The sequence below is a fragment of the Pelophylax lessonae genome (assembly GCF_965119305.1).
Source record: "Pelophylax lessonae genome assembly, chromosome: 2".
Classification (NCBI taxonomy): domain Eukaryota; kingdom Metazoa; phylum Chordata; class Amphibia; order Anura; family Ranidae; genus Pelophylax; species Pelophylax lessonae.
In genome coordinates this window covers 348,124,333-348,149,290 of record NC_138769.1, presented here as the reverse complement: position 1 = coordinate 348,149,290, position 24,958 = coordinate 348,124,333, and the positions used below count along the sequence as shown (strand labels likewise).

Sequence of the window (24,958 nt, the reverse complement as noted above, 5' to 3'; positions counted from 1 at the left end):
TTCACCCCCATCTTCCACCTGTAGCACCCAGACAAAGATGTGGTCTTTCTCCCTACGGGTAAATCATAGGGAACAAACAAAAACTCTCCTGCTCTTGGGTGGTATGTACCAAAGGATAAATGTTCTTATATGGTCTTTATATGCACCAGTTTAGGTCTTGCTGCTCCCTCAAGACCAAGGGTATCCAAAATACACTAAAAGACAATAACAAAAGAAGGCCGCACAGACCTCCTGCATTACCACTAAAAAGGTGTATTAATCCAAAAACAACATATAATATACTATACTCACAAACAAGTGATGATATCGCCCATAAAACACAAAGCATGCTACTGGCTCTGAGGAAGAGGGTCCTCCCTCGAAACACGTCGGCCCAGCCAGACTGCTGATACCATCACGTGATGGTGATGTCACACCCAGCCATATTTAAGATGGAGGTAAGATAAGTATATATATATATAACTTATTTTACACCTAGTACATTAAAGACAAGGGGGCCCAGGCAATTAAAGCAGACATTTCACTGCAAGGTCCACAGGATGTGAAGCATGAGAAATTGTTACTGGGTTATACCTACATTTGAACTGGTTTCCATTGAATAAAGGAGCTTGTTACCTGCCAGAAAAGCAGTTTTTGCTTAGGTGGCTGCCTTGGGCAGGTTTTCAAATCAGATCAGGTTATACTGGAACTAAGATGTAAATGCTGCATTCTTTTAGATTGCTTACTATTAGGGCAGAGGCCACTGCATGCATGCAGCAGAGTAGAAGTTGGTATTTAGCCTAGGGACTAAGTAAGTGTTAGGGTTAAGCGGGTTATGTGTAGTGTTGGGTGAGTGCTTTGAACCGAGCATAAGTTAGGCCCGAACATTGTCTGTTCGCCTGTTCAGGGAGCACCTGATTTTGTGTGTGTGTGTGGGGGGGGGGGGGTTCTGTGGGTTGTTTGCCCGCCGAGCACCCCACAATGCACTGCGCGCTGTACAGTGCATTCTAAGTCCTGATTGGGCAGGAAAAAAATGGCGTGGGGTCCCCCCCCCAATCCATACCAGACCCTCATCTGAGCATGCAGCCTGGCTGGTCATGAAAGTGGGGGACGACCATACTAGACCACATGCCCTGAACATGGGGATGGTACTTTGGTGCATGTTGATAGGGACAAGAGCCTCTTCCCCACAACCCTGGGCTGTGGAGGTCTGGAGGCAAGGGGCTTATTGGAATCTAGAAGCCCCCTTTAACAAGGGGCCCCCCAGATCCCAGCTTCCCCTCTATGTGCAAATAGTAGAAAATATCAGCGCTCAACCCTAACTGATAGCAGCTGGACACTAACAGGTTCAGTAACAAAACCTCAAATAGTAAATGAATAGGTAAATACAGTGCAGCGCTGAAAAAAACTAAAATCTAAAACAGCAATAAAATCTAAGAATAAAGTCCATGATCCTAAAACAGTGAGGAAAAAAGGTCTAGGAGTAATAGTCCATGTAAGGTGCAATGAATCCCGATAGAAATCCAGAGGAGCCAGGTGCAGATAGAAGTAAAACACACACCCTCCACCTTCCAAAGTGGCCTCTCACCTCAATTCTCTAGTATACAGGCACTGTAAACACATCACACGGGCAGATCACAGAATTCCAGCCTCTATATACTCCTTCCAATAATCGATGGTGAAAAACGATTCCCCAATAGGCTCAAATGCCTACACAGCCCAAGCATCACACTCCTGTATGGATCCCTCCGATAACCAGGGTAGCACAAGGGAAGAGATACCCAGAATACTGTAATACTGACTTTATTTAGAACACAAAACACATAAAATGGCCTCTTACTTGAATAAAACGAATGCAGCATGTAACAGCAATAGATCAGGACAGCGAGACCCACTCTGTCCTGTTCGGTCTCCTCCGTATCAGCCTAGGACCACATGCCCTGAACATGGGGATGGGGATGGTACTTTGGTGCATGTTGATAGGGACAAGAGCCTCTTCCCCACAACCCTGGGCTGTGGAGGTCTGGAGGCAGGGGGCTTATTGGAATCTAGAAGCCCCCTTTAACAAGGGGCCCCCCAGATCCCAGCTTCCCCTCTATGTGAATGAGTATGTGGTATATAATACCACTACCTATTTACCAAAAAAAGTGTAAAAAAAACAAACAAACACACACGCAGTTTTTGACGATTCCTTTATTAAAAACAATGTCCCCCGATGTAGATCCAATGTCAATTGCGATGCCTGCCACCACTTCCGGACCCGAAAATAGGAAAAAAAAATCTCCGCCCACGACAAAGGATAACTGCAGAACGCCTGCTCCACTGTTTGACAGTTCTTAAATAGTTAAGGGGCAGGGCCACCTGGTGATGTTACCTGGTGGCACTGCCTCAGGTGAGGTCACCTACCCAGCATGCACCGTTTGTGTGATTGGCTCACTGAGGCTCACTGATTTTCCCAGAAGTCTCCACTAAGATATATGTCAAATTGGTGAGATACTCCCAATAGGAACATGTCTAAAGGGATTAGTGCCCTGCAGCTGCACAGCTGATTGATAAATATGAAACCACTCCCATTAGACTCACTTTCCCACATGAGCACAGAGAAACACACAGTGATCTCTTCAGAATAACAAAAGGTAGGAATCTGCAACAAAGTTTGTTAAAATCTTTGCAATGTACATCGATCACTTTTTCTCAACAAAAGCGGAGTTACGCTTTGAATGTAATTTTTTTTCTTCACAAATGTCAGTTTTACTGCAGTGGGTTTTATACTTGGTACAGATGCGCCGCTTTACAGGCAGACTAAGGGGACCCCCAGGCACTATATTTAAAGGAATTTTTCATTTTTATTATTTCACTTTAAGCATCATTAAAATCACTGCTCCTGTAAAAATGTAATTACACTTTTAATGGTCATTAACTTGCATATAAGCCTCCAAAATAAGGACTTTTGATTTTTCAAGTTCCATAGACTTCAATTGAGTTTGTGGCCCGGGTCCAAACTTTTTACATAGTCGGGAGTTCTGGTGTGAAATGAACTGAGGGGTGTTTGACCCATCACTAGATATGCGTTAAAGCTTTGCCTAGCGGTTGTGTTTTTGGGAAAGAGAGGTAATTGTTAAATGGTAATTTTGAGACTTAAATGTTAGAATAGGGGTGGGGGTGGGGAGCAGGAGTTAATGCCAATTCCTGAGGAAGTCATTTTTTTTTATGAAACACATTGAGAGGAATTCATCTGTGATGTCCTCCCATCTAACGGGAAAAATATCAGTGACCCCACTCCTGATGCATGGAGGTAGAATTGTCCAATAAGGCGTTTGATAAACAGTGTTGGAAAGCATCTTGACATGTGAGTTCTTATTTAGATTTTTAATACATTTTTAAAACGTCTTATGCTTTCGAAGCCTCTTCAATCCTATTTTTTCTAAGTTGCTACTGAAAGGAGGACCTGCACATTGGAAGAGGTAAAATGGAGTAAAGCAGGGATTGGATCCAGCTAAAATGCTAATTGTGTTAAACTTAGAGATAAGTGGTCAGCACTATCTGGTGAGTGCTTTACCCCAGGGGTGTGCACTGTGGTGAATAATTCATTAAACTGGTAGAAGACACAGAGGATTGTTTGAAAATTGTTTTACACCGAGCACTTTCAAGGACACTGTTTTGAAAGATGAGGAATTGATTCAGAGTGGACATTTTTTTATGAAGTGCACAGTTTTAACTGTACTTATATTTGGTTATAGTAGATTATGATTATTGCAATACTAGAGTATCACTTGTGATAATTGTTGTTTGATGGTTAGACACTTAATACGCATAGTTAGTTTTTATTAAAGTAGTATTAAACCCAAAAGCAAACATTTGTTATATTGCAGCTTAACATTTCTTATATTTAATAGCTGCATTCATTTTCTTTCTTCTTTTTTCTATTTTCATCTGGTGATCCAGCCAGTAAGTTTTTTTTTTTTTCTGGACAGCTTACTGTATACTTACTGCGGCAGGCTGGCTCGTACAGGCAAAATGTTGTAGATCGATGTCGATCGCCTGGGGGCAGCTAGGGGGCGAGCGCACGCTGATGGCGGCGCGCTCCTGACCCCGATCGTCAGCGGGGAAGCCGATGCTTGTGTCAGGCGACTCTGATTGCTGCCTGACACCCGCGATCGCTCCCTGCTGAGAGAGAAGGATGGTTGGCTGCTGTAAACACAGCCGACCGTCCTTCTCCCTGGGATGATCACAGAGCTCATTTGATCCTTCTATATAGGATCACATGTCTCTGTGATCATTTCACAAGCCACGCCCCCCCACAGTTAGAATCACTCCCCTAGGCTCACACTTAACCCCTTGATCACCCACAGGGTTAACCCCTTTCCCTGCCAATGGCATTATTACAGTAACAGTGGATATTTTTAGCACTGATTACTGTAGTAATGTCACTGGTACCCCCAAAAGTGTCAAAAATGTCAGTTAGGGGTCAAATCTGCCCACTGCAATGTCGCAGTCCTGCAAAAAATCGCAGATCGCCGCCATTACTAGTAAAAAAAAACAATAAAAATGGCATAAATCTTTCCCGTAGTTAGTAGACGTGATAACTTTTGCGCAAAACAATCAAAATACGCTTATTGTGATTTTTTTTTACCAAAAATATGTAGCAGAAAACAAATTGGCCTAAAATGTTAAAAAAAAAATATTTTAAATTTTTTTTTTTTTGAGAATGTCATATAGCAGAATGTGAAAAATATTGTTTTTTTTTTTCAAATTGTCACTTTTTTTGTTTATAGCGCAAAAAATAAAAATCGCACAGGTGATCAAATACCACCAAAAGAATGTATTTGTGGGAAAAAGGGCGTACATTTTGTTTGGGTACAGCGTCGCACGACCGCGCAATTGTCCGTTAAAATAACGCAGTGCGGAATCGCAAAATAGGGCCTGATCATTAAGGGGGCAAATCCTTCTGGGCTTTAAGTGGTTAAATACAAGCGCTACAGCAGAATGTATCAGTTAGGGAAATGAGACAAACCCTGACACAAGCAATGGTGCTTACCATGATCAGCTTTTTTTATTTATGTAACACCTTTATCCCAAAAAGGAAAAAAAATGTTTGCTGTAACTGCTTATAAAGTATTAGCTGGAGTTTGGCTTCAATGTGTTAGTGTATCCACATCTGCTAGTACATCTAACCCCCCCCCCCCTAGAGTGGAGGCATTCGAATAGGAGGTGTATTACTGGCCAGATCACCAGGAAAAAACAGAGGGAAAAGCCCAAAAATAAGAAAACTAGTGCAGCCACTACATCTAATAATTGGTAAGCTGCAATATACAGGTATTACATTTTTAGATTTGGGTTTAATACCACTTTATTTTGAGAGCACAGGGGGTGCTGGGCTATAGGCTTACAGCTTTTATTCATTAACATCACTGATAATAGGTACATCAGGGAAGGGCAGAGGAAAATTAAGTTTTGATGGAGTTGGTCAGCGCAAGGAGATAGCAGCAGACCTGGCAGGTTGATTGCCAGGGCAGGTACAAACACAGTCCATATTCCAGACAGGCTGACAAAGCACATGCTACTAACAGTAGTGGTAGTATATAATCAAGTTAAACACAGACAATCAGGGTACAAATGAAATCCACACATTACAAAGGAATGCTCTAAGACACTAACTGTGAGACATAGATCAGAGACAGACATAACATGGCATGAGCATAACAGGAAACCTTTAGATCAGCCACTGGTTCAAAGCTGTCACCGCACTAATGAGGGCAGGTGTGTATAGCAGAAATCTAAAATTTAGAGCTAAGTAGTGATTAGCCAAATGCCCAGTGCTCAGGGGTAAGTTTGTGAACTTAACAAACTTTAACTGAAATTCAGATGCCGAATTCAAACCACATAGAAGACAATGGTAGCCGAATGTTAAAAACAGTAATTCCCATTTTATAGGCCAATAGTCAGGAGTCTCTCAAATAAAGAGCATATAGGGCATAGGTAGTACCAAAGCAAAAAAAAAAAACAATTGGCAGGGAGCAGCAATTTTAATAATGCTTAAAGGGCAACATTGTAATGCAAAATTAATTTAAATAACATGCCTGGGGAATGCCCATAACCTGTCTGTAAAGTGGTGCATCTGTACAATGTATACAACCTATTACAGCAAAACTGACATTTACAAAGAAAAAAATGGCATTAAAATTGCTGGTAAATGACAGCTCCAAACCACTTTCCTCTGTTTGTAACCAAAGCATTCGGGGATTCCCTTCATCCATACCACACCCCACTTGTCCTAGATTAGAGTCTGGTATAGATGGTAATGAGGGACCCACAAAAAAGGGTGCCGCCCCCCCTAAAAATATGTTATATCCTTGATGAGGGTCTGGTTTGGAAAGGAGGGAGAACCCACAAAAGCAAAAGGGAAAAAAAAAACAGCATAGGGTTTCCCCTAAATTTTATACCAGACCCTTATCTGAGCATGCAGTCTAGCCAAATACTGCCCCCCCTCCCCCATGTGAGTAAGGGGTACATAGTGCCCTACTCATTTAAATATTAAAACATAAAAACAATCCCACAATGTAAGGGCCAAAAAATCCAACAATGACATTTCATAATCAATCATGTTTTCAAGTGATGCAGATCTATGTCAATCACAATGAAGGACACCCACCGACTTATTGAAACAAAAAGAAGCGCACTGACCCACAGACTTATCCAGGCCCACCAACTACCACATGCTAATGACAGCTTCCAGATCTGTCATCTAAAATGTAAATGAATGGTGGGAGTATTGGATAACATAAGTAAATGTAACAGCTAAGTCCCCGTTCACACTAAGGCGACCTGTGAGGCGACCTGGTCGCCTCACAGGTCGCCGTAGGTCGCCGTAGGTCGCCTTCCATAGGGAAGCTACGGACCCGTTCTAATAGGAGCGACACAAGTCGCTCCGACTTAGAAAAAGGGTCCGGAGCTTCTTTGGGGCGACCCAGAGGCGACCGCCATAGACTTCAATGTTATGAAGTCCGTGGCGGCTGCTCCGAGGTCGCGGCGCGCTGCTCGCACCGTGACCTCGGAGGTCGCCCCCCGAAGTCGGATCGCCCCTGTGTGAACGGGCCTAAATGTGGCCATGACCACACTTGGTCAATACCACTGTCCAAATATGCTCATGTGGACTTATTTAGTTAATGATGTCACCATTACCCCTGTTTCCTTTATTTATATTTTGGATAATAGCTCTGTCATCTAAAATGTAAACAAAGGGGCAGGGATAGTGGCTGATATAAATGACTAAATATGGCTGCATGGTCATATCTGGGCAATGTCATTGCCCAAATATGAACATGAGGGCATGTTTATTCAATGATGTCAGCCACTATCTCTGCTGCTTCATTTACATTGCCCGGGATCAGGTGCTGGCATAAACTGCTCCCTTAAAAACCATACATATACAGTAGCGGTAGAAAAACCCCTACCTATCGCTTCTCGGCCTTTTGGCTAAGATCAAGTGTAGAAAAACCCCTATCATATAAGTAATGCTCAGCTAACTCTGTGCATACTAAAAGTTTGGTGTTTGAATGCATGCTTGAACAAGCAAAGTTCCATCAAAACCTGGGTTTGGACCAGACCAGGAGCTTATACCTAGTGCTAAGTTACACATATTCAAGGATATTTTCTATTTTTTATGAAAAAGCCATTATAGCCAAATCACATTATCCATGGATGAATATGTAAACGTTTGAGGAATTTATCAGAATACAAAAAAAGAAGAAATCAACTAGCTTTCCAACATACAGCTGATATCCTTTCAAGCATTCAGTAACCAGACTAACAATAGTTTCTTGCCTTCTTCAGTAGCAACTTACAAAAAGTGATAGGATGCACAGCCATGATATAACATTTTTTTTTAAATATGTTGTACTTTAGCAACGTTAGTGCATCCTGGTGTCATTAGGTACACATTCATATAACACATATACAAAGTGTTCTTCTGGAATGTGGTTATCAGTTAATAAGGCTCATTGTGTATTGCGCAATTTGTATAAAAAAAAATATTCTTCTCCTCCTGACAGATGATAATAAACTTAAAAGTTGATGAAGTAGTACACAAAGAAGTTTATCAGTACTTTGTGCACATGCACTTTTTAATTGGCTGTGTTTATTTTTAGTGAATGTCATCATCCAATTATCCCTCTGTTCTTGGGTTACTGAACTGTGTTTTTATCTTTCTGGTCCACTGCCAAAAAAGTATTAAGCCTTGAGTCAGCATAAGTTCAGTTGGTTTATGATGAATTCATATAGCACAAGACCAGATCATACAACAACACCTCTGTTCTAGGTATTAGCCATGTATAATTGCTTTTGTCTGGGTTAGCAGTACAAATAGCAGCTATGTTGGGCAGCAGCAGACTGTAGCAAGCAGACACCACTTGTATTTCCCGGCCTATTTCAGCTAAATAACAGAATTTCCAAAATGGTCATTTAGCTAACAGAAACATTTATTTATATATGCTTGATTTCTGTTGTGTAAGCTTTTTATTGTGAGAGCTGTGGAATTGACTCTGCTTTTTACTTTCTTTAACCACTTGCCGACCGCCGCAAGTACATATACTGCGGTGGTCAGCCCCGGCCAGGCAAAGTGACGTACCGGTACGTCACTAGCCTGTCACTGGCTTGTGAGCCAATAGCGGGCGCGAGCCTGCCCCGGCTCGTTCCCTAACAAGTCAGTGCGCGTGACTCGCGTTTGTTCGTCGGGAAGGGAGAAAGGCAGGCGGCTAATGTAAACAAGCCGCCTGTCATTCTCCCTTGTGTAAAATACTATGTAGGACCGTTGATCTCTGTTTTTACACTAGTAGCCATGTCCAATTACTGTTTGAAACACGCCCCTAGGACACACTTAACCCCTCCCTCTCCAATACAGTTAACCCCTTCCCTGCCAGTGTCATTTTTACAGTAACAGTGCATATGTATAGCACTGATTACTGCAGTAATGTCACTGGTACCCCCAAAAGTGTCAAAAATGTCAGTCAAGGGTCCAATCTGTCCGCCGCAATGTCGCAGTCCCACAAAAAAAATCACAGATCGCCGCCATTACTCGTTAAAAAAAAAAACACCAAAAATGACAAAAATCTTTCCCTTTGTTAGTAAACGCGATAACTTTTGCGCAAACCAATCAAAATAAGTTTTTGCGATTTTTTTTACCAAACATATGTAGCGTAAAACAAATTGGCCGAAAATGTTAAAAAATTTAGATTTTTACATTTTTTTGGGGAATTTCATATAACAAAATGTGAAAATATTGTTATTTTTGCAAAATTGATGCTCTTTTTTTGTTTATAGCGCATGATCAAAAAATCGCACAGGTGATCAAATACCACCAAAAGAAAGATCTGTTTGTGGGAAAAAAGGACGTCAAATTCGTTTAGGTACAGTGTCGCACGGCTGCGCAATTGTCCGTTAAAATCACGCAGTAAACAATCGCAAAAAAAACCCTGGTCAGGAAGGGGGTAAAATCTTCCGGGGCTTAAGTGGTTAATAAAGTCATGTCTTGATCTAGAGCAGCTCTTTTAAGAAAGCAAGCAATCCACAGGTGTCATACGTACAAAACTTTTTGGATAAGATTTGAGATTCAGAAGGCTGTATTGCTGTATTGTTGGTAATGAATGATTGGAAAGGGTAGAAACCTTGGGGTTGGTGCATGGCTAGTTGAACAAGTATTTATATGTTGTAGTATTTGACATCCCAGTGTAAGAGAATCAAAATAGTGCCGCAGAATAGTCTCCTAAGTGAATAGGATTAGACAGCAAGAAGAGAGTTTTAGCCATGTTTGTTTGTCACGTAAGGCACTCTTTTTGAAAGCAGGGAATGACACAGCAGTTAATCCTTATTTCGCCCATTGTTTGTGTTACATTATGGGGTTGATTTACTAAAACTGGAGAGTGCAAAATCTGGTGGAGCTCTGCATGGAAACGAATCTTCCAACTTCTAACTTCAGTTTGTTCAATTAAGCTTTGACAAAAAAAAAAAAAGCCATGGACACTGTTTGGGGTTGATTTACTAAAACGGGAGAGTGCAAAATCTTATGCAGCTCTGCATATAAACCAATGTGGTTTTTGCATGTTGCTGACTTAGATCCAAAAAGTTCTTAGCGAAAGTGCCAGAATTACCAGATTAGGCTGTACTGGTAAGCATTGATGACTTTAAAGGGATTGTAAAGTCTCAAGGTTTTTCATCTTAATGCATTCTAGCTGCCCCCAGAGCCCCTCATTTTCTTACCTGAACCCATCCGTTCCAGCGATGTGCACAAGTCCAGTGGCTCCAGCTGCTGTCTCTGTCCTCATTGGATAGATTGATTGCAGAAGGAGGAGCCATTGGCTCCCACAGCTGTCAATTAAATCCAGTGACACGGGAGCGGGGGGCAGGACTGAGTCCCACTGTCTGTGTCAATGGATGCAGCAGCAGGACTCGGAAGCACGCCCGCACAGGTGCCCCCATTGAAAGCGGCTCTCCGTGGGGACACCCAATGAAGGGGAGGATCCAGGTGCAGTGATAGGGCACCCCAGAAGAGGAGATTTGGGGCTGCACTGTGCAAAACCCTTGCAAAGAGCAGGTAAGTATAACATGTTTGCTATTTATATTTAAAAAAATCTGAACCTTTACAACCCCTTTAAGAATAAATGAAAAAGAAAGATGAAAAAAAAAAAAACTGGTAACAAGTGTGCGTTCATAGATTTATTTAATTACAAGCCACTTGTTATGAAGAGATACCCAGGCACGTGTAATTATTTTAAACAACATCAAAACTTGAGCAAACAAAATCTGGGGCAGCTGTACATGGCAACCAATCAGCTTCTAGGTTTCATTTTCAAGGCTTAAGCCTGGTACACACTATTCATTTTTTCCATTCAACCCAGCGAGTTGAACAAAAAAAGACTCTCAGCTCTAGTCAAAGTTTCTATACTAACTATGCAAAGTTAGTATAGCAATCTCCTCGCTGAGCTATTGTGTTCTGACAGGTGGACGCCCCCCCATTGATGGTTGGCTGCTGGTTTTCCAGCATGTACGCCTGACAGGAGCTAGCAAAACTGCCAGCTTCAGTCGGGCAGACCAACATACACATGAGCCGAAAGTCAGCCATTTTTTTTTGTTGAAACGGCAAATGTATTCTGACTTTCGGCCCGTGTGTACCCGACTTTAGGAAAAACATTCTCTTCTGGGTCGTCAATGTACATTGCAAGGATTTTAACAAACTTTGTTGCAGAGTCCTACCTTATGTTTATCTAAAAAAGTAGATTTTTGTTTGTCTGTGTCCATGTGCAAAATGAAGGTGAATAGGAGTGATTCTATATTTATCAATGAGCTGCTGCACTTGCAGGGCTCTAATGAGGAAAGTTAAAGGGTCTGCATCCCTTTAGACGTGATTTCCCTTTGGGAGTATCTCACTATAAATGGCATTTTAGGATGTCCAAAGTCTGACTTGTATCTTAGTGCAGACTTCCCAGTCTGCACTATCAATGAGCCAATCACACAAGCAGGAAATGACATCTCTTGGGGCATTTTGCACACTGTGTACAGAACACCTTCAGATTGCCGTATTGCATTTCATAGAAATTTACAACAGCTGCAAATTTAAGAGAAAAGGTACTTTTTTTTATAACATTCAATTACAGTATGACTTGTAGTAATTTTATATGTGTAGCACCCTCCTAGGTAGGTTTTAGGAAAAAGCATATATGTGGCCCTGTCTGCTTATCAGGGGGGCCAGATCTGTTAACTAATCTGTCACATGCTTCCAGGTGTAGCCTGTTGAGTTTGGGAAGTCTCCCCACTGTATCCAATGAGGGACCTTGTTGGATAGTGGAGAAACCTAGCCAATGGCGCTCCAGAGTTTATGACTGTCCCAGTGGACGGGGATTGTCGCAGTGCATCCTGGGATTGGAAATAAATCTGGAGGGAGCATGTGACAGAGTGTCTTTTGGAGGGAGCATCAGTCCCAGGAGGAGGTGACAGCTGTCTCTCTTCCTGCTGAAGGGTGAAGGTGGTCCGGGCAGTCACCCTAGGGGCCAGAGGTTGAGCTGGGCTGCAGAGGATCCAGAGTGTGCTGACCAAGTGGAGCTGCTGGGCATAGATCTTCTGGAAAAAAAGTGTCATGAGTACTTAAGATCTGCCCAGGGGTCTGCCTAGGAAAGGGGACCACTCCAGAGAGGTCAAGGGGGATCTAGGAGCCAGCTAACCAGGAGAGTACAGTAAAGGGGCTGCCAAGTACTAAAGCCCTGAAGTTTGGGGATTAAAGGGGGCACCAGATACAGATTGCACTACAAGTCAGCTAACCTAGGAAGGAGTACCTCAGGGGGCTCGAGGACTTTTCCACAATCAGAGGTGAAGTCATAGTAAGCGGCCTAGCCATGACCAGGGTCAGACAGCACTAATCAGCGTCAGTGAGCGTTAACCAGCATCAAGCAGCATTTTTGTAGAGTTCCTGTCTATTTGTGCATAGTTCAGTTGTTGGAGTATCCCACTCATCCCTTCTCCTATCCAAGTTCTCAAATAAACCTAAAAACCCAAAGAAACTGGACTGTTTTTTGTCTGAGGTATTCACAATTGGGAAACATGCTTAAAGGTACTACTGTTGCTAGGGGGACCCACGTTCAACAGCTCCCTTGGGAGTATTGCTACGTTATATTATTTTTTTATTTGCTACTTTTTCCCCCAAAAGCAGAGTTACCCTCTAACTAAACAAGCTGAAAAACAAGCTTTTATTTATTTATTTATTTATTTTCTTCAATTTGTAAAATAACAGAGATCTGTGAAGACATATGTAGAATATTGTAGTAGCAAGAGAAAATTTATTATTTTATCCATAGTTGCCAACAGAGTGTACCAAACTTTCACTTAAATCACAATGCTTGATATTTCATGATGTGAACATAACATAAACTTTTGGCAGTTTGCACCAAAAATGGCCTGCTATTAAATCGGTATGACAGCTGGCTATTCTTATCTTCCTCGGAAAAATGCTTGTACTATGTCACGAAACGCTTATCAGGATCTCTTTAGCTTATGAATTCTGGTCAACCAGGGGAAGAAGAGACTCTTTTTCTATTTAGACTTGACAAGGCAAATACTGACCCCCCCTCTTACAGCACACCAATTTTATCAGCAGATATCTTTATATTTTGTTAACCATTAATGTGACACTAAACTCTATCTAAAAATCTATCCCAGTATGTATTCTTCTATTGCTCTCAGCAACCTTCAAATCTCCAAATTCCTTTTTTATTTTACTGCTGTGATCTGACTTCATGTTAGAGGGTGGCTTCATTTGTCCTCCATAGTCCCACTATATGTGGGAACCAAGACGCTCTCTCACGCTTGCTCCTGAGATGGACAATGGACTATGGCATGTGTAGCGTGCATAGAGCACTGCACATGACCACAAGTGCAGTGCTCATTCCAAACAAAGGGAGATGGGGGGGGGGGGGGGATTTAAGATTTGAAAGCTTACACAGAGGCAGAAAAACACTCTAAGTAACTATTTAAAGTAGAAGTAGGGCCAAAGCTCTTTTGGCTATACTTTTCCTGGAGACCACAGGAGTGCACTTCCTTTTGCACTCCGGCGATTCATTTTCTTCCATCGGGCTAAAATCCACTGTCAGCTGATGTCACTTAGCCGGTCCAGGCCCTGGATTGATCCCAACGTTAATGTTGGGATCCACCCTGATGCCAGAACTGACAACTGGATTAGCCTTTCAAAACATGGCTGAGAGCCTGAGCCAGCTGCTCCTGCCCCTTCCACAGCTCAGCACTCCAGTGAGTGGTGGAGGGGCAGAGCACCGAGCAGTGATTGAAAGTCATTGGCTCTCTGATCACTGAAGAACTGAGCGATCAGCAGTCTTTGATCACTCAGTTCCTGGTTTAGAGGTGGTAGAAGCCAGCTGCAGCTGGGATTGGAGCTGCAGTCATCTAGGTGAGTATGATTCCTATTTCTGTTTCCAGAACTTCTCTTTTAATAAAAAAAATAGGCTATGTGGCCATTAGGAAGTATAAGTGTATAGATTTTTTTGGGATGATAAGGATGTTATTTAGTGCCACTTTAGAGTTCCACAGCACAGTTACTACAGTAAATATCTGTAAGGAATCATTCAGAATAAGATTGTAAAGGAATTGGAAAAATAAAGCAAGCACTAATATATATATATATATATATATATATATATATTTTTTTTAGCTGGTGCAATACTTTATGAAAGTGGGGCTTTTTGTGTGGCCTGCATGTAAGTGTGCTTTTGGATACTATCCTGTATGACTTTTTTTTATTATTATTATTTTCAACAATATAAAGAAAAAGCAAAAGCCAATGGTGTTAAAGGTCAGTTAGATGGGGTCATTATAAGGGTCTCCTAGCAACCAGTTAGGTATTAAAAGCAATAGCAATAGGAATAGATGTACCAGTTGTATCATTTTCTGCTTCTCTTATGAGGGGTAAAACAACATTTAGCTTAAGGCCTCTTTCACGGAGCGGATGACAGTTGTGTCATCCGCTCCATAAGTCCGCATATCATCCCATCCGTTTGCGGATGATATGCGGACATAATGTAAGTCTATGGGCATTGCTGATGTCAGCGGATGACACCGCTGACATCCGATTTTCCTTCCTTTCCGTTTTTTGAACGGAGGAAAAATAGGGTTCTGTTCCGTTCCAAAAAACGGAACAGAACTGAAAGGAAGAAAATCGGATGTCAGCAGATGGAATTCCGCTGACATCCGCAATGCCATTGACTTACATTATGTCCTCAAATCATCCGCAAAAAAATAGGATGATTTGCCGACATACGGAGCGCCCGTGTGAAAGGGCCCTAAAAAGATTTTTTTTATAAGGGACCGCTACTTTTTTTGACTTAAAAGTCACAGTGGGGGAAAAAAAAAAATGATGTGATATTTTTTTTTTTTTTTACATACTATAAGCTAGTGTTTCATTTATGGAGTTTCCCTTGTATGCCGTCAGTCTAAATGTAAAATATATATATATACATACATTCATTTTTTTTTTTTTTTTACTTGCAGTGGACATGTCAGCTCTTTAAGACATGATATACACGGGCTTCAGCTTGTATAAATGCAGTTAGGCACACACTTACAAAACATTTACATAGCTTTTAGCAAACTTTAATATGCTTTTAGAAGCATTTATAAACATTGTTATAGTATGAACAAGCTGCCCACACTACATCTATTGGGCTATCTTGGGCTGCTTTGCTCAAAGGCAAGCTGAAATTCATTGTTTCCAATAGGCCCAGTTAACACCAATTCGCTGCATTGATGTGTACAGGGTAAAACTGGAACATGCTGTATTTAAACCTGAAGTTTAGGTATGCACATGTTAGTATGCATTTGCCATGCCTGGCTGATCCCAGTGGAAGCTTAAATCACTGTAGTATATGCTGCTACTACAGTGAAAGCTGTTAGCTTCTTGGTCTTGTGCAGGGCATCTGCTCTGCTGCATAATGAACATGGCGGTGGAGGTATGGGTAGCTTGGCTTCTGATGTGGAAAAAAAAAAATGACCGTCTACTGTACATCTACATTTAAAAAAAATGCATGCCAAAGGATGCCAACTCAAGTACATTTGACGCACATCAACATACACGAAACATAAGGCATATGGTGTGAATCAAGCCTGTCGTAACACTACTGAAAAAAGGCTGAAGGCACTTTCAAGAGATCACATTCACAGTGACCTGCTAGCCGGAGGAAGATCCCTATTAGGAGGAGTAATGGGAAAATACCTTATTTTTGGAAGGTAAAAGATGGCTGTGAAACAGTAGAGTGTGCAATACTGCAGTCACCACTAGAGATAGACTCAACCAAAACCTAGCTGGCCATACACACAAGCAGATAACAAAACTTGCATATAATCTGGTGCACTGTAAGGGCTGCGTAGAAGTTAGGTGATTCCCAGACATGTCTAAGGTTTTCAAGCTACCCTGTGAGCTTGACAATGAGATCTGTCTTTGTCTATAGAAGATATGACAGCTTCCACACATTAACACTAACCTGCATGCATTTAAATTGCCTGTCTCATTTTTCTATTAGCCACTGGCAGCAATTACAGAGAACATGAGGACATGACATGAGCCACATACAGTAATACAGTCTCACACAGATTACCAGTGAATTTAAAAATGAGCATATTACATTAATAATATAATTCAGTATTCTCTCTTGGAGTTATGAATTCTTAGTGTAATACACAGAAGACCACTTACTATTTTTTTTAGAATAATTATCTCTAGACTAGCATTGCATATAAATATAAGCAGAAGTAGTAATCACAAAAACAGGAAAGAAATTGACATACAGAAATATTGACTATTTGCTATACAATAAAAAAGGTAAACAGGGCTCAAAATTTACCATTTGAGCTATCGTTGAAAGATAGAGGTTGTGGATCTTATATTGGAAGTTAGTTAGTAGTTTTCTGCCACCATCCCAACAATTTATGTGTAGTTTGTGGTGCCTCAAGTCAGGTGGGGGGATTTTATGGGCAGGAGTAAGGATATAGAAAAATAGTAATATATAATATAATATTTATTGAATTATGGAGGGGGGGAGAGAAAAGCACAAAATATGTACAACATTGGAGTGTGAATGGGTAGAGGCCCATTGAGTGCTAGTGAAGAAAAGGTAGAGTGTGTTTACACGTGAAAAATATGTGACTTCATCGTTTTTGAAAACAGGACAATCCTGCACTGTTGATCCCTATAGGATAGGGATTGGTTCAGAGCGGGTGTCCGATCGGTAATCCGACGCGTTTCGGCCAAGATTCGGCCTTTATCAAGGTTGTATCACCGATTCTATAATTATTGAGATATAATGTGTGAGTAGCTCAGTAGCACTACATATATATATATACAGAAGAATTTTTCTTAATAAGCATTTTACATACACTTTTGTATCCGATTTCTTGTGAATGTGTCTTCCCGAGATTTTCTTCAGGTGCTGCAGGAACTATATGCTGTGTAGGATAGACGGATAATTTGAGTATATGGGCTGGAAAAACAACTAAATGGAAAGTAGTGATTTTAGTAAATGGTTTTATTTACTTGGGATCTGAGAATTCAATTCAAAGTCCAGAGAAGGGTCCAGGATATATCTAGCAGTGGGACCAATCTGAAAAGATATCAATTTGTTGTAGGTTTTTTGTTTTGTGCCAGTCCGCATGTGTGGTGATTTAACATAAGAATTGGTGACTTCCAACAAGGAAAAAGAAACGGCTGCAAAGGCCGTTGGTTCTGAGGAGGAGATAGGTTCAAGGAGAATCTTCTCCTCCAAAGAAAAACTTACAGTTTTGTAGGGTAGTAAGGGTTAAAGACGTCCGTCCGCAGCATAGAAGTCTCCAGGATGCTTCCTCTCCCTCGGTTGGAGAGAGACTGGAGTTCCTGGAGCGTTCCCCGGCCTTAAATAGGCTGTCACGCATGCGCATAAGCGCTGTGTGAAGCCTTGTGACAGCAACCGTGCACGGTCAGTGGCGCGCCTGCGTGTGTGACGCGGCGCATCCCTTGACGCCCTCCGGTCGTGACACTTAGGCCGCCGACACGGAGGAAGAAACCGAATGATCCTGTGGGGATCTGGGAGGATACCAAAGCATCGACCCTCGGTTCTGTTAGCCCCGATCTCAAAGATTCGGGGCTTTCCGTGCCGGGAGCTTCTGAAGTTTCGGGAAGGGCACCAAGAAAGGGGATTTGACATAATAATTATTTTGTAATACAGAAAGAAAAATACATGAAAACAAAAAGGCAAAAAATGGTGGTGATACACATTAGTGGTCACCTAAGTCTCACTAAAAGCGATAATTAGCAGCAGTAAATTGTATAGAAGCAAGGGGCACAAAGTGTGCCGGGGTAGGGCCCGAGAGGGACACGTAGAGGGGAGAGGATCAATGTGTCAGGCATTCCAGGCATTCCAGAAAAAGGAGGGGGGTCAAAAAAATAAAAATAATAATAATAATAAAAAAATAAAAAATAAATAAATTTGGAAAAAACAGTTTGATTGGTACCCTGATCTCCTTAATCTAATAGGAGTCATATGTGTGTGGAGAAAAATCAAAGTTGGGGTGATGTTGGAAATTAATCAGTTTTCCCTGATGAAAAGCCCTCCAGGAAAGGGCGGAAGCTTTGGGCTTCATTGAGTCCTGGTGGGACTGTCGCTTTAAGTCTGGTAATCCAGCGCATTTCTAACTGCAGGAGGATCTTATTCCAATCACCTCCTCGTAATGGAATATGGATCCTATCGAGGGCCATAAAATTGACCTTTGGCATTTTGTAGTTGTGGTGGTTTTTAACGTGTCTGCCAAGTGGAACGTAAAAATTGCCAAGATGCATAGTTTGTAAATGTTGGTTAACACGTTTCCCAAATTCTTGTCGGGTTTTCCCGATGTAGAAAGCCCCGCACTCGCAGGTCATCATGTAGACCACACCTCTGGTCTTGCAGTTGCAAAAGTGATTCGGTCTGAAAACATCTCCATTCGGTAGGGTAGTATCTATCGTTTGGCAGATTACATAGCATTGGGCACAACTCCCACATGGGAAGGTCCCCTTTGTTTTACACGGGTCTTTTCTGGACCCTTCTTTGTGTTCACTGTGAACCAGTTTTTGTTGTAGCGATCCTGCCTTCCTAAAGGTGATAGGGGGGTGTTTTGGTATCAGTTTAGAGATGTTTGGTTCCTCGGTGAGAATGGACCAATGTTTTGTGAGAATGTTTTTTATTAGTTTGTGTTCGTTAGTAAATCGGATAATGATCCGAGTGGTGGGTTCTTGAGTCGTGGGTTCTTTGTTTTTAAAGAGAAGTGTTTCTCTGTTAGTCAGATTGGCACGGTTAAAGGCCTTTCTGAGTGAGGTCTTGGTGTAACCTCTCTGAAGCAGTCTAGTTGTTAAAGCATTGGCTTCTAGTTGAAACTTGGTTTGATCTGAACAGTTTCTTTTTAATCGTAGGTACTGGCTGTAAGGTATCGATTTGATAAGTGGTTGTGGGTGGAAGCTGGAAGCGTGTAAAATGGAGTTTCCTGCTGTATCCTTTCTGAATAGGGTCGTGGATATTTTGCCAGTTGGTTCTTTATATATGAGAGTATCCAAGAAGGAAATCTGGTACTTGTTGTATGTCATCGTAAAGAACATATTATGTTCATTAGTATTCATTTTAAGAAGTAAATCGGGTATCATGTTTTCTGGTCCGTTCCATACAATCAATATGTCATCAATATACCTTTGCCAAAGAAGGATTTTCTCCGAGTAGATGTTGTTCTCTTCTTTTGATAAAAAGTCCTGTTCCCATGATCCTAAAAAGATGTTTGCATAGGAGGGGGCGCAGCTAGTCCCCATTGCTACTCCACAAATTTGGAGGTAGTAATTCCCTCCAAATGTGAAGACATTATGGTTCAAGATGAATTCTAGCATTTCGACAATGAAATTGTTGAATTTTAGGTCATGTTCGCTGTGGCTGCGTAAAATATTTTGAACTATATTTAGGCCTTTGGTGTGTGGGATATTATTATATAAAGACTCGACGTCAACGGTAATCAGGTATGAGTCTTCAGGTATGGTAGTGTCATTCAGGATTCTCAGAAGATGGAGAGTGTCTTGGGTATATGAGGGTAATTCTTGAACGTGTGGACGTAGATGTCTGTCTATTACCTTACTTATGGATTCTGTGATGCTGCCGTTGCCGGAGATAATGGGTCGTCCGGGGGGTTTTTGTGGGTTTTTGTGGATTTTTGGTAATGCATATAGTGTCGGAGTTTTAGGATGTGTGGTCCTGATAAATTCCCACAATGTTTGGGTAATGGTGCCTTGGTTGAATGCCTTATCTACTTTAGAGTAGAAAATTTCGTCATAGGTTTTCGTCATTATAGGGAGAATTTGTTTATAACATTGTTTGTTGGCAAGTATGTTAAGGCACATAGTTTTATAATTTTCATTATCCATAATTACTACATTACCACCCTTGTCTGAGGGTTTTATAGTGATGTTGGCATTGTCTTTTAATTCTTGTAGGGCTTGCCTTTGTTTGTTGGTGAGGTTGGAGGTCTGTCTTTTCTTTTTCAACTGTTCAATCTCTTTGGTGGTTTGTCTCACAAATAATGCGATAGCGGGATTAGTGTTGAGGGGTGGAAACTTGCTTGATTTCTTTTTGAAGGATGGTGTATTAGATGTTTCTGTTTCTTCTTCATTATCACTATCATGCATTAGGTCGGATTCGGTTAGGTCGTCCCATTCATCAAGATCGCTTTCTTGAAGAAGCAAATTGAGGTCTCGAATGGCTCTAAATTCGGCCGCGGTTAATTTGGTTGTTTTCTGTGCAGGTTGTGGTTGTTTTTGGTAGAAGCTTTTAAATAATAAGTTCCTCGCAAAAAGATGAATATCCTTGATGGTTTCAAAGGTATCGGTACTGGTGGTTGGGCAAAAAGAGAGCCCTAAGGATAGGACCTCCTTTTGTTCATCTGAGAGTGTATATGATGACAGATTAATTATCGTTTTTCCCTGGCTTCCTCCAGTTTTTTCTCTGATTGGTTCAGTTTCTTTGGAGGTTTTGTGTTTGGTTTCCCTAAAAAAACCTGTTGTTTTTGTTGTTGTTGTTGTTGTTCCACTTGGGATCTGGTGAAGATAGGATGAGATCTCATGGGTTGATTCGTGTCTGTTGACTGAGTTGCTGGCTCATCTTGTATGTTGATGGTATCTTGGGGGTCTGTAGTTCTCTGATTCTCATTATCCGTTCTGTGTGGCTGTTCTGTTTGTTTATATTGTTCTCTTCTCCTTCCTTTGTTTTGTTCAGAGCCAGAAGCATATGAGGATGAGTCAGATGAATAGTATGGTTGTCCTGTTCTGTTTTGAGGTTTACCGTATTGTGTTCTTCGATTTTGTCGTTGGTTGGCCCATTTGTAGGCCCTTCCTTGTGCAAAGGCATTTTTATCCCGCCAATACTTTCTTTCTTTTTTCCTTAATATTTCTTTACCAATCTCTTCCAAGTGGGATTTGAGTTTGTTTTCTTGTTCGCTGTAGAGTTGTTCTTTCTTGAGGGGGGCCAATTGTTCATATAGTTTCTTAATATCGTTGTCCAGTGTTTTAATTTGTCTTAAATATTCTTCTTGTAGAAGAATCATCAGGTTACGAGAACATTCGTTGAGTTGGTCTTCCCATTCTTTTTTCATTTGAACTGTTATGTTGTCCATGGTGGGAAAAATTTGGATCCTTAGGCCGACGGGATTGATTTTCTCACTTATGTAGCGTTCGAAAGTTTTTATGTGCCAATGTAAGGCTGACTTTCTCTCCAGATGTTTTTGGAGAGATCTGAATAATGCTAGAATGTCTGAAGCAGTTTGCTCCTTGTTTTTGAAACTTGTCTGGATGCCAGACATGAGACTCTCCCACTCGTCTCCAATCAGGTCCCCCACATTCCTTGCTTCTTCTTCAGTCATCCTTGATTTGTAAGGGAAGGATGAATTAAGCCGGGTGCAGGGGGGCCCTTCTTAAATTGTGGTGGAAACCACAATGAGGGTCGTCCTGTCCAGGAAGAAGTGGGTTATGATGCTCTGCTGGTCAGCAATCAAAAAATAGTATTTGGGGCTGTTTTAAGGTAGTATTCCAAAGATCCGTGAGGGCGTGGATGTGTTGTCCATCCGGGGTATTCGTTGAAAGATAGAGGTTGTGGATCTTATATTGGACGCAGGCGCGCCACTGACCGTGCACGGTTGCTGTCACAAGGCTTCACACAGCGCTTATGCGCATGCGTGACAGCCTATTTAAGGCCGGGGAACGCTCCAGGAACTCCAGTCTCTCTCCAACCGAGGGAGAGGAAGCATCCTGGAGACTTCTATGCTGCGGACGGACGTCTTTAACCCTTACTACCCTACAAAACTGTAAGTTTTTCTTTGGAGGAGAAGATTCTCCTTGAACCTATCTCCTCCTCAGAACCAACGGCCTTTGCAGCCGTTTCTTTTTCCTTGTTGGAAGTCACCAATTCTTATGTTAAATCACCACACATGCGGACTGGCACAAAACAAAAAACCTACAACAAATTGATATCTTTTCAGATTGGTCCCACTGCTAGATATATCCTGGACCCTTCTCTGGACTTTGAATTGAATTCTCAGATCCCAAGTAAATAAAACCATTTACTAAAATCACTACTTTCCATTTAGTTGTTTTTCCAGCCCATATACTCAAATTATCCGTCTATCCTACACAGCATATAGTTCCTGCAGCACCTGAAGAAAATCTCGGGAAGACACATTCACAAGAAATCGGATACAAAAGTGTATGTAAAATGCTTATTAAGAAAAATTCTTCTGTATATATATATATGTAGTGCTACTGAGCTACTCACACATTATATTTTATATCTCAATAATTATAGAATCGGTGATACAACCTTGATAAAGGCCGAATCTTGGCCGAAACGCGTCGGATTACCGATCGGACACCCGCTCTGAACCAATCCCTATCCTATAGGGATCAACAGTGCAGGATTGTCCTGTTTTCAAAAACGATGAAGTCACATATTTTTCACGTGTAAACACACTCTACCTTTTCTTCACTAGCACTCAATGGGCCTCTACCCATTCACACTCCAATGTTGTACATATTTTGTGCTTTTCTCTCCCCCCCTCCATAATTCAATAAATATTATATTATATATTACTATTTTTCTATATCCTTACTCCTGCCCATAAAATCCCCCCACCTGACTTGAGGCACCACAAACTACACATAAATTGTTGGGATGGTGGCAGAAAACTACTAACTAACTTCCAATATAAGATCCACAACCTCTATCTTTCAACGAATACCCCGGATGGACAACACATCCACGCCCTCACGGATCTTTGGAATACTACCTTAAAACAGCCCCAAATACTATTTTTTGATTGCTGACCAGCAGAGCATCATAACCCACTTCTTCCTGGACAGGACGACCCTCATTGTGGTTTCCACCACAATTTAAGAAGGGCCCCCCTGCACCCGGCTTAATTCATCCTTCCCTTACAAATCAAGGATGACTGAAGAAGAAGCAAGGAATGTGGGGGACCTGATTGGAGACGAGTGGGAGAGTCTCATGTCTGGCATCCAGACAAGTTTCAAAAACAAGGAGCAAACTGCTTCAGACATTCTAGCATTATTCAGATCTCTCCAAAAACATCTGGAGAGAAAGTCAGCCTTACATTGGCACATAAAAACTTTCGAACGCTACATAAGTGAGAAAATCAATCCCGTCGGCCTAAGGATCCAAATTTTTCCCACCATGGACAACATAACAGTTCAAATGAAAAAAGAATGGGAAGACCAACTCAACGAATGTTCTCGTAACCTGATGATTCTTCTACAAGAAGAATATTTAAGACAAATTAAAACACTGGACAACGATATTAAGAAACTATATGAACAATTGGCCCCCCTCAAGAAAGAACAACTCTACAGCGAACAAGAAAACAAACTCAAATCCCACTTGGAAGAGTTTGGTAAAGAAATATTAAGGAAAAAAGAAAGAAAGTATTGGCGGGATAAAAATGCCTTTGCACAAGGAAGGGCCTACAAATGGGCCAACCAACGACAAAATCGAAGAACACAATACGGTAAACCTCAAAACAGAACAGGACAACCATACTATTCATCTGACTCATCCTCATATGCTTCTGGCTCTGAACAAAACAAAGGAAGGAGAAGAGAACAATATAAACAAACAGAACAGCCACACAGAACGGATAATGAGAATCAGAGAACTACAGACCCCCAAGATACCATCAACATACAAGATGAGCCAGCAACTCAGTCAACAGACACGAATCAACCCGTGAGATCTCATCCTATCTTCACCAGATCCCAAGTGGAACAACAACAACAACAACAAAAACAACAGGTTTTTTTAGGGAAACCAAACACAAAACCTCCAAAGAAACTGAACCAATCAGAGAAAAAACTGGAGGAAGCCAGGGAAAAACGATAATTAATCTGTCATCATATACACTCTCAGATGAACAAAAGGAGGTCCTATCCTTAGGGCTCTCTTTTTGCCCAACCACCAGTACCGATACCTTTGAAACCATCAAGGATATTCATCTTTTTGCGAGGAACTTATTATTTAAAAGCTTCTACCAAAAACAACCACAACCTGCACAGAAAACAACCAAATTAACCGCGGCCGAATTTAGAGCCATTCGAGACCTCAATTTGCTTCTTCAAGAAAGCGATCTTGATGAATGGGACGACCTAACCGAATCCGACCTAATGCATGATAGTGATAATGAAGAAGAAACAGAAACATCTAATACACCATCCTTCAAAAAGAAATCAAGCAAGTTTCCACCCCTCAACACTAATCCCGCTATCACATTATTTGTGAGACAAACCACCAAAGAGATTGAACAGTTGAAAAAGAAAAGACAGACCTCCAACCTCACCAACAAACAAAGGCAAGCCCTACAAGAATTAAAAGACAATGCCAACATCACTATAAAACCCTCAGACAAGGGTGGTAATGTAGTAATTATGGATAATGAAAATGATAAAACTATGTGCCTTAACATACTTGCCAACAAACAATGTTATAAACAAATTCTCCCTATAATGACGAAAACCTATGACGAAATTTTCTACTCTAAAGTAGATAAGGCATTCAACCAAGGCACCATTACCCAAACATTGTGGGAATTTATCAGGACCACACATCCTAAAACTCCGACACTATATGCATTACCAAAAATCCACAAAAACCCACAAAAACCCCCCGGACGACCCATTATCTCCGGCAACGGCAGCATCACAGAATCCATAAGTAAGGTAATAGACAGACATCTACGTCCACACGTTCAAGAATTACCCTCATATACCCAAGACACTCTCCATCTTCTGAGAATCCTGAATGACACTACCATACCTGAAGACTCATACCTGATTACCGTTGACGTCGAGTCTTTATATAATAATATCCCACACACCAAAGGCCTAAATATA

At 41.3% G+C, this 24,958-nt stretch overlaps 1 protein-coding gene across 1 annotated transcript in view; it reads left to right on the top strand.

Moving 5' to 3' along the window:
• Positions 1–24,958, top strand: part of EPHA10 (EPH receptor A10) — a 963,870-nt gene that overhangs the window by 156,643 nt on the left and 782,269 nt on the right. The window lies entirely within an intron of this gene.